Source organism: Arachis stenosperma, chromosome 1 (assembly GCF_014773155.1).
Source record: "Arachis stenosperma cultivar V10309 chromosome 1, arast.V10309.gnm1.PFL2, whole genome shotgun sequence".
Lineage (NCBI taxonomy): Eukaryota > Viridiplantae > Streptophyta > Magnoliopsida > Fabales > Fabaceae > Arachis > Arachis stenosperma.
In genome coordinates, this window is record NC_080377.1 from 25,173,396 (window position 1) to 25,193,221 (window position 19,826).

At 41.6% G+C, this 19,826-nt stretch overlaps 1 non-coding gene across 1 annotated transcript; it reads right to left on the reverse strand.

Moving 5' to 3' along the window:
• Positions 1 to 19,595: 19,595 nt before the first annotated feature.
• On the reverse strand, positions 19,596 to 19,703 carry LOC130956958 (small nucleolar RNA R71). The gene has a single exon (XR_009077237.1). It is a non-coding gene; the product is annotated as a small nucleolar RNA R71 (small nucleolar RNA).
• Positions 19,704 to 19,826: the final 123 nt, after the last annotated feature.

The following is a 19,826-nucleotide window of genomic DNA, read 5'->3' on the forward strand; positions in this document are numbered from 1 at the left end:
CTAAATGATTAGGTGTTGTATGGTTGAACAATGATGGAAGTATAGTTGGTAATGTGTATGAATGTGTAGAATTGGAATTGAGTATGGCTAAATTGAAATGAGATTTGTGAGTTTTGAACATTAGAGGACTTGCAAAATTTTTGTAAAACCTTGTTTTTAACCAACTTTGACGGGTCATAACATGGCTTCCGGAGCCCCAATTTTGATAAAAACTTGTTTTGAATAAAAATTGGATCATGAAATTTATGCCATTCAAAGAACGGCTGAAAAATGATTTTTAACAAAAAAAGTTATGCGCGTTTGAAGTTTGTGTGAAAAATTGAATTCTGCAGCAAAACAAAATTTTCTGAAAATTGGGAGGCATGCGTACGCAAAACAGGCATGCGTACAAGATAATGGGCCTCTTCCCAACATTCATGCATATGCGACCCTGGCATGCGTACACAAAAATGCCAACTTTACACTCCCGTGTACTCCGCCGTTGGCATGTGATGAGCGGATATTTTATACGCTTTTTGGAATCACTTTCATATAGTTTTTAGTGTGTTTTATTTAGTTTTTATTACATTTTTATAGGTTTTAGTGTTAAATTCACATTTTTAGATTCTACTATGAGTTTTTATGTTTCTGGACAATTTCAGGTATTTTCTGTCTGAAATTGAGAAGCTGGAGCTGAAGTCTGATTCAGAGGCAAAGAAAGCACTACAGTTGTTGTCCAGATCTGACCTGACTAGACTCGGAAGAGCTTTTTTGGAGCTACAGAAGTCCAAATGGAACGCTCTCAATGGCATGGAAAGCTGACTTCCAGAGCTTTCCAGCAATATATAATAGTCCATACTTTGCTTCGGATTAGAAGGCCCAAAACTGGCGTCCAACGCCAGCTTCCTGCCCCCTTATAGGCGTCCAACGCCCAAAGAGCAGAGACCAGCGTCCAAATGCCCAAAGAGGACCCCCTAACTGGTGTTCCACACCCAAGAGACCTCATATCATGTGGATCTCATCAATGCTCAGCCCAAACACTCACCAAGTGGGCCCCAGAAGTGGATTTTTAGAACTGAATAGACTGTTTTATCCTTACTAGTCATCTGTTTAGTATTTAAAGTTATTTTTACATAATCATTCGAACATCATCAATACTTTACAGCCCTATTTTCATTTTACATTGTATTTTATTTTCAGTATGAGATTCTAAACCTCCTCGATTGAGGGGAGGAGCCTTACTGAGTCCTATGAATTCATAAAAGTACTACTATTTCTTTTCGATCCGTGTTTGATTAATTCTAAGATGTATATTTGATCTTCATCAATATGAATGCATTGAACTGGCATAAGGTTATCACATTCTACATGGGTTTAGAGTGCATTTTTCATCGGACAATGATGAATCACCAGCTTGAATATACGTCTCTCAGACGGCTAATCCACGACTTCATTGGGGATTTCTGGAGACATTAGTTCAGCCGATTTACGAGGAGATTAGGGTCTCTGTGGTAGAGGCTAGAACCCAAGGTGCAACATTCTCTGATCAGGAAGATGCGACCTTGTCTGTGGCATTTTGAGTAGGACCATTAAGGAGAATGGATTGTACGAGCTTCACCCTCAATCAAAATGGATCCGCACTAAACCTGGGATTCAGATCTGGAGGAGTATTGGCAGCTACTCAAACCAGTGTCAATCACATACAGCCTTCCATTGAAGAAATCACCCACAAGCAAAGAGAGCAGTACTACTGGAGTTAATTCAGAAAGGCAAAGCAACTCCAATCCTCAACTCTATCTTTAAAGTATTAGCACCCTATTATAATAATCCCATAAATATTTATGTATTAACCTTCTAATCTGCCTGACTAAGACCTGCAAGATAACCATAGCTTGCTTCAAACCACAATTCTCGTGGGATCGACCCTGACTCACTCAGGTATTACTTGGATGACCCAGTGCACTTACTGGTACTACTGTACGAAAGTGTGGGGATTCGTGCGCACCAAGTTTTTGGCCCCGTTGTCGGGAATTGTTGAGTTTGGAAAAACTGACGGATTGTCTTGCCCCCTAGATTAGGTAATTTTTATTTTCTTTTCTTTATCATTTTTAATTAAGTCTTTTATTTTTGTTTTCTTCTTCTTCAATTTTCGAAAAAAAATTAAACTTTTTCAAAAATATTTTTCTTTTCTTTGTTTAATTTTTGTTCTTTGTTTGAGTCTTTTGTGTTTGTTCTTGCTTGAATTTTTCGTTTTCTTCAAGTCTTTCTTTCTAAAAATTTTTAAAAATAACTTTTTTTTGGTTAAATCTTGTGTCAATTCTTTAAGTTTAGTGTCTTCTTGTTATTTTTCTTTTTATTTTCGAAAATTTATGTTTGGTTTTCTAAAAATTTTAAGTTTGGTGTTCTTTTTATGTTCTTGTGTTCTTTGAGTCTTTGAGTTTTGTTCTTTGTGTTCTTGTTAGTCTTTAAAGTGTCCTTGAGTCTTTTTTGTGTTTTGATCTTAAAATTTTTAAGTTTGGTGTCCCTTTGTGTTTCCCTCCAAAATTTTCGAAAATTAGGGATGCTAAATCTAAAAATTTTAAGTCTTATGTCTTTTGTGTGTTTTTCTCTTTCATCATTAAATTCAAAAATAAAAAAATTAATATCTTTTCTTATCTTTTTAACTGTTTTCGAAAATCATAAATAAAAATTCAGATTTTGACTTTAAATTTTTATCTTATAATATCTTAGTTGTCAAGTTTTCAAAAATCAAATCTTTTAAAAATCATATCTTTTTCAAAATCTTATCATATCTTTTTCAAAATTCAAAAATCTTATCTTATCTTTTTCAATTTTCAAATTTTTAAATCATATCTTTTTCAAAATCAAATTTCAAATCTTATCTTCTTAAAATCTTTTTCAAATCTTTTTTAATTTCTTATCTTATCTTTTTCTAATTTCAAATTTCAATTTTAAATCTTTTCTTATCTTATCTTACATCTTATTTTAAATTCAAAGCTTTTCTTAATTAATATCTTATCTTCTCTCTCTCTTCTTTTTTAAAACCTCCTAACTAACTCTTCTCTTCTTTAATTTTCAAAAACTCTCTCCTTCTTCTCTCTCTTCTTTTTCAAAACAACCTAACTAACTCTCTCTCTTCTTAATTTTCGAAAATTCCCTCCTCTTCTCTCTCTTCTATTTTCGAAAATGCACTAACCAATTTTCAATTCTTTTTAAATTATTAACCATGATTTTTGATTAAATAAATAGATAAAAGTAAAAATATTTTAATTCTTATTTATATTTTTTATTTATACTTCTCTTCTTCTCACTTCTATTTATTCAAATTACTCCCTGTTCATACCCTGGGTCGAGCTATCCGACCTGGGATGATTGAAGATAAAGCGACCGACCTCTTCAGGTCAGACTATCCGACCTCTTCTCAGAGAGCTCGGCCAAATCGGCAAGAAAGCCCAGTAAAGGGCCCAAATGGAGGAACACGACCCAAATCCTAAGACGGCCTAAGCCTATAGAGATAAGGGCGGTTCCGCTGAAGATACGCTGACCTCAACCCTAAAGATAAAGATAAGATAAGATAACTAATTTATCTTATCCAACAAAGGTCACGCTCAACACTATAAATACACTGGAGCACCCAGGTATAACTCATATTCTGATTCCATTCAATACCTGCTTAATACCCTTGCTAACTTAAGCATCGGAGTCCCTTGCAGGTACCCCCCACCCTCCGGGGACGAAGGATTAGCATTGTCACCCAATCCAACAAGTCGGACACGGCGGCTCCAACCACCATCATCAAGTTGGACACAACAGTTCCGACCCACGCAAGAGATCTCAACAGAGATCGACCTCTAGTTTCAGGTAACCCACGGAACATTGGCGTCGTTGCCGGGAAACCTGGAAGTCATCCCACCACCATGGCGGATGACCATGACAACAACCACGACTCAGATTTGGAAGATCGAACACCGCATAAGAACACGGATGCTACGCTACAAGACACACCGGAAACTAATAGAAACAAAGGTTCACCAAATGCAGGGACCATAGAAACACTTCTGGATCGCTTAAAGCAGCTGGAAAAAGAAACCCAGCAACAGCGAGAAATCGGAAGGGATCTACAAAGGGAAATGCGGAGACGTCGGGAATTGGAAGAAAAGCTACAGCAATTAGAAGCCGATCTCAAATCAAAAGCTCCCCGCGCTAATCCAGAAGAAAATTCACACAAAAAGCAAGACCCCTTCACTAGAGAAATTATGAAAACCAAAATTCCGAAAGACTTCAAACTCCCAGATATGGCTCTATACGACGGCACCACGGATCCCAACCACCATCTCAGTAACTTCAGAAGCAGAATGTACCTCACTGATGCCCCAGATGCTGTTCGCTGTAAAGCCTTCCCAACAACTCTGACAAAAACAGCTATGCGGTGGTTCGACAACTTACTACCAAAATCCATCTCAAGTTTCGACGACCTAGCTAAAAAATTCCTAGCAAGATTTTCCATTCAAAAGGATAAAGCTAAGCACGCCCCTAGCTTATTAGGAATCAAACAAGGAGATCGGGAGAGCCTTCGCAACTACATGGAAAGGTTCAACAAAACATGCATGGACATACAAAGTTTACCCACGGAAGCCGCAATCATGGGACTCATCAACGGTCTACGAGAGGGACCTTTCAGCCAATCTATATCGAAAAAGTACCCGACTACCCTCGACGAAGTACAGGAGAGAGCTGAAAAATACATCAACATGGAAGAAAACACTCGTTTAGGGGAATCCTCGAAAGCGGGAGCTTCCTACCGTGACAGAGACAAGGAATCCAAAAGGAAAGATGACAAACAAGGGGAGAAAATTAAGAAGTACCATAACTACACTCCTCTTAGGGCATCCTTGGCTGAAATATACAAAGAAGTCTGCCACACGGAAAAAATTTCCCCAGCACGGCCATTGAAAGGCAAAAAGGGAGGAGGAAACCGAAAGGAGTATTGTGAATATCATCGGGTCCGAGGACACTCCACCAACGAATGCTTCAACTTGAAAAACATCATTGAAAAATTAGTGAGAGAAGGAAAACTAGATCGATTCCTGGCTACCTGAGATGATGAGTAAAGAAAGAGACGACGAGATGAAGACGCCGAACGAATAGAATGATCACCTCGGACGCCAGAAAGACATGTCCATATGATACATGGCGGCTTCGCAGCAGGAGGAATCTCCAAATCCTCCCGTAAGAGATACCTCAAAGAAGTATACCACGTCGAAGGAGAGGAAGGAGCACTCAACGTACCAGCGATAACATTCACTAAAGAAGATGCGACCGGCATCATCACAGGACACGACGATCCCATGGTAATCACCATCATATTGGCAAACGCCAACCTACATCGGACGCTGATAGATCAGGGGAGCTCTGCCGACATCTTATTCCAAACAGCCTTTGATAAACTCGGCTTAGAAGAAAAAGAACTTAAAGCATATCCAAACAGCTTGTTCGGGCTAGGAGACACTCCGGTTCGACCACTAGGATACATATCACTACATACAACCTTTGGAAAGGGAGACCAATCCAGGACCCTCAAAATAGACTACATTGTAGTAGACGTAAGCTCGGCCTACAACGCTCTCATAGGTCGGGCTACGCTCAATCAACTCGGCGCAATAGTCTCAACCCCACACCTATGCATGAAATTCCCAACTCCAAAAGGGATAGCTACGATAAAAGCAGATCAGAGGATGGCGCGTCGCTACTACAACGAGAGCCTCAACCTTAGGGGCAAAGGAGAAGAGTTCCACACAATCGAACTGGGTGGAGTTCAACGACGAGAGGAACTCCGCCCTCAACCAGAAGGTGGAATAGAAAAAATTCAGATCGGGGACACCTCGGAAAAAACAACTAATATCGGAACAATCCTCAAAGGAGATCTAAAAGAGCTGCTAATACAATTCTTGCGAGAAAACGCCGACTTGTTTGCATGGAATGCCGCGGACATGCCAGGCATAGACCCTCAGCTGATGTGTCACAAATTGGCAGTTTATCCCGGATCTCGACCAGTACAACAAAGACGAAGAAAGCTCGGGCCAGAACGATCCCAAGCTGTGGATGAGCAAGTGCAGGCACTATTGGAAGCTGGATTTATAAGGGAAGTCAAATACCCACTATGGCTAGCCAACGTTGTTCTGGTGAAAAAATCAAATGGAAAGTGGTGAATGTGCACCGACTACACAGATCTCAACAAAGCTTGCCCAAAAGATCCATATCCACTCCCGAGTATTGACGCCCTGGTAGACGCCTCCTCTGGATATAAATATCTCTCGTTTATGGATGCGTATTCAGGATACAACCAAATCCCCATGTACCCACCAGACCAAGAAAAGACCTCGTTCTTAACGCCAAAGGCGAACTACTGCTACATCATGATGCCTTTCGGCCTTAAGAACGCAGGAGCCACCTATCAAAGATTAATGAACAAAGTATTCTCGGATCACATCGGGAAAATCATGGAAGTTTATGTCGACGACATGCTAATCAAAACGAAAAGCGAACAGACATTGTTGACCGACCTGGCCCAAGTGTTCGATACCATCAGGAAGCATGATATGCGACTTAATCCAGCTAAATGCACCTTCGCGGTAGAAGCAGGCAAATTCTTAGGCTTCATGCTCACACAAAGAGGAATTGAAGCAAATCCAGATAAATGCCAGGCCTACTGAACATGAAAAGCCCAACCTGCGTGAAAGAGGTACAGCAACTCAACGGGAGGTTGGCCGCCCTATCCCGATTCCTAGTAGGAGCTGCAATAAGATCTCTCCCCTTCTATGCTACTTTAAGAAAAGAAAAACAGTTTGAATGGACTACAGAATGCGAACAAGCGTTCCAAGACTTTAAGAAGTTCTTAGGACAGCCACCTATCCTATCCCGACCTCAAGAAGGAGAACCACTCATACTATATCTTACAGTAGGGGATAAAGCAGTAGCATCAGCGCTGGTCCGAGAAAGCGAAAATGGACAACAACCCATTTACTTCATTAGCAAAGCACTACAAGGATCCGAGCTGAACTATCAGAAAATAGAAAAATTTGCCTACACTCTCGTCTTAACATCTCGGCGACTCCGCCCCTACTTCCAGGCTCACACCATTAAAGTTTGAACTAATCAGCCCTTAAAAGGAATACTACAGAAAACAGATTTAGCGGGCAGAATCCTACAATGGGCAGTCGAGCTGTCAGAATTCGACCTTCAATATGAAGCTCGAACCACCATCAAATCACAATACCTAGCCAATTTTATCGTTGAGTTCACAGATGCCCTAGAGGCCCCCAAAGAGTGAAATCTGTATGTGGATGGGTCTTCAAACAAAACGGGAAGTGGCGCAGGAGTAATAATAGAAAGCAACCAGGGAACCCAGGTTGAGCTCTCCCTCAAGTTCGGATTCCCGGCCTCAAACAACCAGGCAGAATACGAAGCATTGCTAGCTGGCCTAAAACTGGCTGGAGAAGTGGGAGCTCGAAAACTCAACATCTATAGTGATTCGCAAGTGGTCACATCACAGATAACAGGGAGTTACCAAGCCAAAGATCCCATCATGAAAAGATACCTGGGTAAAACCAAGCAACAGCTCGAACAATTGGAGGAATACAAGATCTGCCACATACCTCGTGAGCAAAATGCTCGAGCTGACGCACTCTCAAAGCTAGCCAGCACCAAACCAGGAGGCAATAATAGAAGCCTCATCCAGGAAATGCTACAGAACCCATCAATCTCGGAAGCAGAAAAAGTCCTAACCATAACGGGCCAGGACCAAGGCTGGATGATTCCCATAATCGACTACCTCAAGTCAGGGGTGCTCCCCACAGGAGAAAAGGAGGCTAAAAAGCTAAAAAGAGAGGCACAGTACTACACCATCATAAACAACACCCTGTATAAAAGAGGGATCTCGGTACCATTGCTAAAATGCGTACCTACTTCCCACACAAGGGAAGTATTAGAAGAGGTACACAGTGGCATGTGCGGTAATCATCTTGGAAGCACAGGCTCTTGCCAAAAAGATACTCCGGGCAGGATTTTACTGGCCAACTTTACAAAAAGAATCTACAGAATTCGTAAAGACATGTCCACTATGTCAGAAACATGCCAACTTCCATATTGCCCCACCAGAAGAACTCATCAGCGTGACCGCACCTTGGCCTTTTGCGAAGTGGGGACTCGACCTTCTCGGCCCCTTTCCCCAGGGATCGGGACAAGTTAAATTCCTCATAGTAGGGGTAGATTATTTCACAAAGTGGATCGAGGCAGAACCCTTAGCCAACGCCACTGCCCAGAGGAGACGAAAGTTCTTATACAGAAACATTGTCACAAGATTCGGGGTCCCACATTCAATAACCACAGACAATGGCACCCAATTCACAGATGCGGGCTTCAGGAAACTAGTAGCCGACTTGAATATAAAGCATCAGTTTACCTCTGTCGAACACCCTCAAGCCAACGGACAGGCCGAAGCCGCCAATAAAGTCATATTGGCAGGGTTAAAACGAAGACTACAAAATGCAAAAGGAGCTTGGGCAGAGGAGCTTCCACAAGTCCTATGGGCATATCGAACGACGCCACATTCCACCACAAAGGAATCCCCATTCCGGTTAACATACGGAATGGAGGCAATGATTCCAGTAGAAATTGAGGAAGGATCGCACAGGGCAGTCCATTATAATGAGGGAGCAAACTCCCAACTTCAGAGGGAAGAACTCGACCTACTACCTGAGATCCAGGAAAGAGCTCCGATTAGGGAAGAAGCACTAAAACATCGAATGGCTTCCAGATACAACCAAAGGGTAGTGCCAAGGAGTTTCACTGAGAATGATCTCATCTTGATCCGAAATGATATAGGAACAACTCAACCCGGAGAGGGAAAGCTGGCAGCCAATTGGAAAGGACCATACCGGGTCACAAAAGTACTCGGGAAGGGCTACTACAGAGTGTCCGAACTTGACGGACGGGAGCTGCCAAGGTCATGGCACGCCTGCAACCTAAGAAGGTACTACAGTTAGAAAGGGTAAAGGATCTCACCAGTGGATGCACTCTTTTTCCTGAAAAGGTTTTTTAATGAGGCACCAGGTCGAGACCTAGACCATACCCAACTTAAGAGGATGAAAAAATTCCCACATGTACATATTTGCATTTTTCTCTGAATAAAATTTATCTAGGTATTCTACAAGATTTCAAGACGCATTATTCTGAAGTATTCATCGTCCGATTATAAAGCTACAGGTCGGCAAAAAGTGAAAAACAAATTCACTGCATGACCACGATAAAGACAAATCGTCCGATAAAGGTGAAAACGCGATTCACCCAAAGGACGAGCTCGATATGCCAACCACTTCCTACAAATCGGCAAAGATGAACATAGAATAATATAAGAAGTTATCGAAAGCAATCTAGAAAAGAACCTGACGAGGTCTTACGGATAGCTAATATAATAACTTAATAAGGCTGGCCGACATCAAAAAATCGGGCCAAGCTAAACCAAGTTATCAGCGAATCCCTGGAAAGAGGTCTGGCCAACCCTATTAAAGAGGAATTGCTATAACTTAGAAGAGATCGACCTAACGAAGTCGGTCTCCTACAAAGATAAGTTATAAAAGTAATCCCTGAAAGAGACCTAACAGAGGTCCAAGAAAGAGGATTACAAAAATAACTCATAAAGGGATATTATGCCAAATAAAGCATAAATGCGAAGCTTCAAAAAGCCACCATAATCAACCTCAGAAAGCAGCTTTTTGTTTTTCAAAATGAAGTTACCAGGCAGGCAACTTAAAAATGTCAAACGAGAAAAATAAAGAGTTCAAAAAGCCCACACATTGGGCCATCTACACAAAAAAAGTTATAAAAAGTTTCCACAAAATGCCCACAAGTCGGGCCAACTACAAATCAACAGAAGTTTTCTCGGCAGCATCGGGAGCTTTCTTGGTGGCATCAGAATCAGGAGAAGGAGGGCGAGCTTGAATAGGCACAGCGTCAATAGTTCCATCATCTCGGTTCAGGATTTGGCAATCCGGATCAGCTGTAACAGGAGAAACCGAGGAGGTTGACACTTTGAGAGAAGGAACTGGAGGAGGGTCAGCATCATCATCATCTTGGTCGTCAGGGACAATCTTGCCATCCCTCACCACATTCTCCAAGCTGACAAGAGACAGGTCGGCATCAGGGGCAACAACGCGAAACTGCTCCATCAGATTCTCGGAGGCAGCAGTTATGCTACCCACAAGATGGCCCTGAAGCTCATCATAATCAGCCCGAGCAGTCTCCAACTCACTCCGAAGGCGCATGATTTCCCTATAAGCTGAGACATAGCTGTCCTTATGCTTCAGGGCCATGTCTTCAGCAAGCCTCAAAGAAGCAGCAAGGGCGATAGAACTAGCTTTTTCACCCTCCAGCTCCTTCTCCACCTTTGCCAACTTCACTTCCAACTCCTCCTTCAGGACCTTGATCCGATTAAACTCCAACTTGGCCTCCTCCATAAAAGACTTGGTGGCATGAATCGGAATCCCCTGAACTGTCCGAAAAATAGCCGCACTCATATGAGCCATCTTCACACTATTCTTGGCCATAAAATACAGGTGCTGAAGGAGAGACACATCGTCCATGGAAAGTCCACCATAGGGAGCAATTTGCTGATCAATAAATTCAACGGCATCAAAGTCCGGGGCATCCAGATTGAAGGGTTCAATGGTTTTCTGCTTTTTACTAGGAGGGGGACCAGAAGCTGCAGTAGATGATTGGGGAGGATCAACTAGGCGGACCCGAGGAACAGGAATTGCTTTCCTCGGTCCAGGGGAACTCGGTACAGGAGGCTTCAAAGGAATCTGAGAAGATCCCTCTCTGGCCACCTTGGCCGAGATGTTCAGAGCAGCAGTGGCCTTCTTCGCCTTTTTAAAGGCCTTCAAAGAATCAGTATTTTTCGACATCTCTGCAAACATAGCAACAGCCAAGAGTTACAAATGTAATGTAGAGAAAGGAAAAACAAGTATAAAAGCAAACCCAAACAAAATACCCAGAACAGTTCGAACCAAGGAAGGATCATTCAAGAATCTCTTCGTATCAAGATGAGGTGGTTTCCCCCAAAGATCCTCGAGGACAACCACAAAAGCGCGTTCAACGTCATCTAGCATCTCCCAAGTGTAGCGAGATACTCGTACATCTTTTTACCACTCTAGGGGGGAAGGAGGGCTCGTCGTTTTCATCAAGAAAAAAGGGGCGGACCCCCTCAACAGCTCGAACTTTGAAAAAGTAGTTCTTAAAGTCCTTAAAAGACTCATCATACATAGCAAACACTTTGTGCCCCTGGGCGGACCGAAAAGAAACCCAAGAAGCTTTCTTTTTTGAGGAACCACCGGGCTTGGCGGAAACAAACAAATAAAGGAACAAAGTCTGGGAAGGAGATACATCTAGTTCACGGCAGAGAAGTTGAAAAATCTTAATAAAACCCCAGGAATTGGGGTGAAGCTGGGAAGGAGCAATATTACACGACTACAGCAGGTCGGTCTCAAAGGCGGTAAAAGGAAAAGAAACGTTCAACTGACTGAAAAAGTACTCGTAAGCATAAAAGAAGGGACACTCTCCCTCGACAGAAGTCGGAAAGCAAACTCTCTCGTCAGAGTCAGGGGCAACAAGCTCATAATCCTCCTCACGAGCATTGTTACCACAAATCCTATGACGCTTCCTCAGTTCAGCACAGAACTCGGCATCCACAACAGAAACACACAACAAGACAAGGGAGTCCAGCCAGTCGGACATCCCCTCGGGAACTCTGGAAGACATCTCTACGATGTTATTGCGAGAAGACATAGGGCCAACTAATCCTACAAGGAAGAAAAGAAGACGGGGTTACTAAAAACATCTCGGAGAAGGTAGAAAGCAAACTTAAATATCATACAGACGAGGCATGCAGAAAAGGAAAACCCCAAGACTCAAACCAAAAGTCTTGGGACATCCTTTGGAGGCAACAACAACAAAGCAAGGTCCCTGGGAAAAACCTACACCCCAACGTTTCTCGAAAACAAGGAAACAAGGCCTAAAGCAACAAGCATTTCGTCCAGCAAGATAAAAAACGGGAAAGTCATTAAAGCAACTATCTTTCTACAGTCTACCAGCAAAAGCACTGTCAATGTCAACAATGCCAAACAGAACAACACCAAAGATACAACCTTTTCCAGAATTAGGCAAAAAACACCATCAAAAGTACAAACAGGAAAGGCAATGACAAGCGAAAGCTCTAAAGGCATTAAGCAAAAAGCGATCATGCAGAAAATGAAAGAAGCCCCAGAACACATGGCGATAAACAGGCACGGAAAATGCAAAAAGATTCAAGTTTTTCAAACAAGCATGCAAGCAAAACCAAAACTTTATCATAAACCAAAGGTCAAAAAGTAAAAAGAAGTAAAGAAACGGAAAGTAGAAACCAAACCTGGAAAGTCCTGAAAAAATGGAAAGCTGGGGCAAGAAAACGTCTCTCAAAGGAAGCACCAACGGAGTACCGAAACGAAACGGCGCAGAGAAAGAGTAAGGCAAAACAGAGCAAACACAGAGGAAAAGTTAAAAACGGGAGAAGAGAGAAATGCGAAGAAGTTACGAAATGCGTGAAGAAGAAAAACCGTTTCTGGGTTTTCAAAATCAAAATAAAAGGGCCTAGGAGAAACGGGTAAATTAATGTTAAATAAAGGCATTAAACCCTTGCACGTTTCCAAAGCGCCGATATAAAAGCGCGTGCTTTTAGAAGAAAAACGTTCTACATTCAAAAACTTCTACAAGGGGAATCGACAAAAATGCTTGAGTTCGGCCTCAAGAAGGACCGAAGTCTAGGACTCGACCTCAGAAAAGAAGACCGAGCTCAAGCAAGGGCACTGTTCATACCCTGGGTCGAGCTATCCGACCTGGGATGATTGAAGATAAAGCGACCGACCTCTTCAGGTCAGACTATCCGACCTCTTCTCAGAGAGCTCGGCCAAATCGACAAGAGAGCCCAATAAAGGGCCCAAATGGAGGAACACGACCCAAATCCTAAGACGGCCTAAGCCTATAGAGATAAGGGCGGTTCCGCTGAAGATACGCTGACCTCAACCCTAAAGATAAAGATAAGATAAGATAACTAACTTATCTTATCCAACAAAGGTCATGTCTCAACACTATAAATACACTGGAGCACCCAGGTATAACTCATATTCTGATTCTATTCAATACCTGCTTAATACCCTTGCTAACTTAAGCATCGGAGTCCCTTGCAGGTACCCCCCACCCTCCGGGGACGAAGGATCAGCATTGTCACCCAGTCCAACAAGTCGGACACGGCGGCTCCAACCACCATCATCAAGTTGGACACAATAGTTCCGACCCACGCAAGAGATCTCAACAGAGATCGACCTCTAGTTTCAGGTAACCCACGGAACACTCCCCCTCTCTCATCTTCCATATTCTTTTATTCACTTCTATCCCCTATTTTCAAAGTATCCTTCTTCTACTTCTTTTATTTATTTTCTATCTTCTTCTTCTTTCTTCATGTCTCACTTTAAGGAGGAGTTTCTTGTCTATTGGCACAAAAAGCTTTCTTCTTTTCCTTCTTTTCTTTTCTTCTTGTTTATGACCAAGAACAGGGATAAAGAACCCCTCTTGACTCATGATCCTGAACCTGAGAAGACTTTAGGGAGGCGTTTACAACAAGCTAAAGCACAATACTCTAGAAGAGACCTTTCATAAAATTTTGAACAAGAAAGGGAAGACATGGCCGAACCTCAAGAGGAGCCAAGAAAGGTCCTTGGTGACTTCACCATACCTACCTCTGACTTTTATGGCAGAAGCATCTCTGTACCTGCCATTGGAGCTAACAATTTTGAGCTTAAGCCTCAGTTAGCCTCTCTTTTGCAGTAGAATTACAAATTCTATGGACTTCCAATGGAAGATCCACATCTGTTTTTAGCTGAGTTCTTACAGATCTGTGATACTGTAAAAACTAAAGGAGTTAATCTTGAAGTCTACAAGCTGATATTCTTTCCCTTTGCTGTAAGATACAGAGCTAAGCTATGGTTAGATGCCCAACCAGGAGAGAGTCTTGACTCTTAGAAAAAGCTGGTTAATGCTTTTCTTGCTGAATTCTTTCCTCCTCAAAGGATGAGCAAAATCAGAGTGGTCCATCATAGGCGTGTTCTATGATGACTTGTCCGAATTGTCCAAAATTTTATTGAACAACTCTGCAAGTGGATCACTCCACTTAAAGAAAACACCTACAGAAGCTAGAGAACTCATTGAAATGGTTGCTAACAACCAGTTCATGTACACTTCTAAAAGAAATCTTGTAAACCATGGGACCTCTCAGCATCTGAATGTAATGCAAACTGCAGCTGGCAGAAATCAGAAAGTTTATTCTAAAACAGAAGCTTATGATCCTGATCAACCCACTATGGAGAGGGTGAATTACATGGGAGAACCCTATGGAAATACCTACAACTCTTCATGGAGGAATCATCCTAACCTCTCATGGAAGGATCAACAGAAACCTCAACAAAATTTCAATAACAATCAAGGTGGAAGGAACCAGAACAAGTTCAACAATAGACCACCATTCCCATCTTCTCAAGGGAACATGGAAACCTCTAAGCAGAGCCTTTCTGACTTAGTAACTCTGGTTTTCAGCCTCTCTAAGACCACTCATAGTTTCTTTAATGAAACAAGGTCCCCTATTAGAAACTTGGAGATACAAGTTGGTCAACTGAGTAAGAGGATTCCTGAGACTTCTCCAGACAATCTTCCTCGTAACACTAAGGTGAATCCAAGAGAAGAGTGCAAGGCCATAACCATGGAGGTAGAGGCCGAATATGAGGAGAATGGGGGTGGCGTTGAACGCCAGTGAAGGACATATCACTGAGCGTTCAACGCCAAATCTGGCAGCAAGCCTGGCACTGAACGCCAGTGAGGAACCCCTCACTAGACGTTCAACGCCCATCCTAGCAGCAAAGCTGGCGTTGAACGCCAGCTAGGGTGCACTGGCTGGGCATTCAATGCCCAAATACCAAGGCTTTCTGGCATTAAAAGCCAGTGAGGAACCCCTCACTCGGCGTTCAACGCCCAACCAGGTAGGCTTTCTGGCGCTGAACTCCAGTGAGGAACCCCTTACTAGGCGTTCAACGCCCAACCATGCAGCCATTCTGGCGCTGAACGCCAGTGAGGAACCCCTCACTAGGCATTCAACGCCCACTCACCCAGGGAAGCTGGCATTGAACACCAGCAAGGACATGCATGCTGGGCGTTCAACGCCCAGAATGCTAGAGGGACTGGCGTTTAACGCCAGTCAGGGTGGACAGCAAGGGCGTTCAATGCCCAATACGCTGATAGAGCTGGCGTTGAACGCCAGTTAAAACACACCCTTTGAGTGCTTAAATCCCACTCAAGAACCCTCTATCCCAGAACCAAAGAAAACCATAAAGACCATATTGGTTCCTTTGCATGCACTTCTACAGTGCATAAGTTCTTATGACTACTCATCCTCGGATGAGGATGAAGACACTAGGAAAGAGCAAGTTGCTTGGTACCTAGGAGCTCTTATGAAGCTGAATGCCAAGTTATTTGGTACAAAGCCTCTGGAGGAGGAACCTCCACTGTTCACCAAAGAACTCCATGCTTTGGTTCAGCAAGAGCTACCTCAGAAGCTTCTAGATCCTGGACGCTTTTTGATTCCTTGCACCATAAGCACTATGACCTTTGAAAAGGCTCTGCGTGACTTAGGATCAAGCATAAACCTCATGCCACTCTCTATAATGGAGAAGTTGGAAATTCTTGAGGTATAAGTGATGAGCGGATAATTTATACGCTTTTTGACATTATTTTTAGTATGTTTTTAGTATATTTTAGTTAGTTTTTATTATATTTTTATTAGTTTTTAGTTAAAATTCACTTTTCTGGACCTTACTATGAGTTTGTATGTTTTTCTATGATTTCAGGTATTTTCTGGATGAAATTGAGGGACCTGAGCAAAAATCTGATTCAGAGGTTGAAAAGGACTGCAGATGCTGTTGGATTCTGACCTCCCTGCACTCGAAGTGGATTTGATGGAGTTACAGAGACCCAATTGGCGCGCTATCAACTGCGTTGGAAAGTAGACATCCTGGGCTTTCCAGCAATATATAATAGTTCATACTTTGCCCGATATTTGATGGCCTAAACCGGCGTTCCAAATCAGCTCAAAACTGCCCGGCGTTAAACGCCGGAACTGGCACAAGAATAGGAGTTAAACGCCCAAACTGGCACAAAAGCTGGTGTTTAACTCAAAGAAAAGTCTCTACACATGAAAGCTTCAATGCTCAGCCCAAGCACACACCAAGTGGGCTTGGAACTGGATTTTTATGTCATTTACTGATTTCTGTAAACCCTAGGCTACTAGTTCTCTACATATAGGACCTTTTACTATTGTATTCTCATCTTTGGACGTCTAGTTCTTAGATCATCTTGGTTCTTCTGGTTCCCTCTCTGGGGCCGAAGCCAATGATCACCATTATCACTTATGTATTTTCAACGGTGGAGTTTCTACACACCATAGATTAAGGTGTGGAGCTCTGCTGTACCTCGAGTATTAATGCAATTACTATTGTTCTTCTATTCAATTGAGCTTATTCTTGTTCTAAGATATTCATTCGCACCCAAGAACATGATGAATGTGATGATTATGTGACGCTCATCATCATTCTCACTTATGAACGCGTGCCTGACAACCACTTCCGTTCTACAAGCAAACAAGGCTTGAATGTTTATCTCTTGGATTCTTTAATCGGAATATTTGTGGTATAAGCTAGAATTGATGGCGGCATTCAAGAGAATCCGGAAGGTCTAAACCTTGTCTGTGGTATTCTGAGTAGGATTCAATGATTGAATGACTGTGACGAGCTTCAAACTCCTGAAGGCTGGGCGTTAGTGACAGACGCAAAAGAATCACTGGATTCTATTCCAACCTGATTGAGAACCGACAGATGATTAGCCGTGCTGTGACAGAGCGCGTTGAACATTTTCACTGAGAGGACCGGACTATAGCCATTGACAACGGTGATGCCCAACATACAGCTTGCCATGGAAAGGAGTAAGAAGGATTGGATGAAGACAGTAGGAAAGCAGAGAGACGGAAGGGACAAAGCATCTCCATACGCTTATCTGAAATTCTCACCAATGAATTACATAAGTATCTCTATCTTTATTTTATGCTTTATTCATATATCATCCATAACCATTTGAGTCTGCCTGACTAAGATTTACAAGATGACGATAGCTTGCTTCATACCAACAATCTCCGTGGGATCGACCCTTACTCGCGTAAGGTTTATTACTTGGATGACCCAGTGCACTTGCTGGTTAGTTGTGCGAAGTTGTGAAATTATGTTTAGACCATGGTATTGAGCACCAAGTTTTTGGAGCCATTACCGGGGACTGTTCGAGTTGTGAAAAGAATGAATCACAATTTCGTGCACCAAGTTTTTGGCGCCGTTGCCGGGGATTGTTTCGAGTATGGACAACTGACGGTTCATCTTGTTGCTTAGATTAGGTATTTTTCAGAGTTCTTAAGAATGAATTCTAGTGTTTCAAGGTGATGTTCTTATCATCACCAAAGCTGATTGATTTTCATCAATTTAGCTCTTGAATGCAATGTCCTGCTGAAGCTTGGCTAGCCATGTCTAATTCCTTTAGACTAAAGCTTTAGACTAACATTGCATGATTCCTGGAATTCTCATTAAGAATTTTGATACCTTTATTTTCTTTTCCAATTAATTTTCGAAAAAAGTCCAAAAAAATTTACAAAATCATAAAAACCAAAAATATTTTTTGTTTCTTGTAGAGTCTAGTATCTCATTTTAAGTTTGATGTCAATTGCATGTTTATATTCTTCTTGCATTTTTTTTCGAATTCATGCATGTGTCTTCATTGATCTTCAAGTTGTTCTTGATGATTTCCTTGTTCTGATCTTTAAATTCTCTTGTCTTGTGTGTTTTGTTATTTCTGATATGCATTCTCATTTTATTAGTGTCAATAGTATACAAACTTCTAAGTTTGGTGTCTTGCATGCATTATTTATTTGATTTTAGTTGCATTTTGATTATTCCTCATTATTAAAAATCCAAAAAAAATTTTAATTTGTGTCTTTTCAAGTCAATAATATAGAGAATTGAAGACTCAGAACATACAGCAGAGGAATTACACAGAAAAAGCTGGGCGTTCAAAACGTCCAGTGAGGAAGGAAAACTGGCGTTTAAACGCCAGCCAGGGTGCCTGGCTGGGCGTTTAACGTCCAAAAGCGTAGTGTTTTGGGCGTTAAACGCCAGAATGTGCACCATTCTGAGCGTTTAACGCCAGGATGGCACAAGAGGGAAGATTTTGTTTTTAACTCAAATTTTTTTCAAGTTTTCAAATTTTTCAAAATCAAATCTTTTTCAAATCATATCTTTTCAATCATATGTTTTCAAAATCAATTTCTTTCCATTTTCAAAACACTTGCTATCAATTAATGATTTGATTCAACATTTCAAGTATGTTGCCTTTTCTGTTGAGAAAGGTTTAATGTCTGAATCATATCTTTCTTGTTAGGCAGGTTATTAATTTTTAAAATCAAATCTTTTTAAATTGTTTTTCAAATCATATCTTCTCAATCATATCTTTTTAAAACTATGTCTTTTCAATCATATATTTTTCTCACATCTTTTTCAAAATTAATTTTTTTAATCATATCTTTTTTGATTTCTAATTTCAAAATCTTTTTCAAAAATCACTTGATTTCTTTTCCACTCTTAGTTTTCGAAAATCAATTAGTATTTTTCAAAATGTTTTTAAAATCTTTTTAATTTATTTTCAAAAATTTCTTCCTCTCTTCTCACATCCTTCTATTTATGGACTAACACTCCTCCTCAATGCACAAATTCGAACTATATCTTACTTGATATGTTCGAATTCTTCTACTTCTTCCTTCTATTTTTCTTCTCCTCTGACACCTCAAGGAATCTCTATACTGTGACATAGAGAATTCCATATTTTCTTATTCTCTTCTCTTTCATATAAGCAGGAGCAAAGGCAAAAGCATTCTTGTTGAGGCTGACCCTGAATCTGAAAGGACCTTGAAGCGAAAGCTAAGAGAAGCTAAGGCACAACTCTCTGTAGAGGACCTAACAGAAATCTTCAAAGAAGAAGAACCCATGGCAGCCGAAAATAACAACAATGCCAACAATGCAAGGAAGGTGCTGGGTGACTTTACTGCACCTACTCCCGACTTCTATGGGAGAAGCATCTCTATCCCTGCCATTGGAGCAAACAACTTTGAGCTTAAGCCTCAATTAGTTTCTCTAATGCAACAGAATTGCAAGTTCCATGGACTTCCATTGGAAGATCCTCATCAGTTTTTAGCTGAATTCTTGTAAATCTGTGACACTGTCAAGACTAATGGGGTTGACCCTGAGGTCTACAGACTTATGCTATTCCCTTTTGCTGTAAGAGACAGAACTAGGATATGGTTGGACTCACAACCTAAAGAAAGCCTGAACTCTTGGGAAAAGCTAGTCAATGCCTTCTTGGCAAAGTTCTTTCCACCTCAAAAATTGAGTAAGCTTAGAGTGGAAGTCCAAACCTTCAGACAGAAGGAAGGTGAATCCCTCTATGAAGCTTGGGAAAGATACAAACAATTGATCAAAAAGTGTCCTTCTGACATGCTTTCTGAATGGAGCATCATAGGTATCTTCTATGATGGTCTGTCTGAACTGTCCAAGATGTCATTGGATAGTTCTGCTGGAGGATCTCTTCATCTGAAGAAGACGCCTGCAGAAGCTCAAGAACTC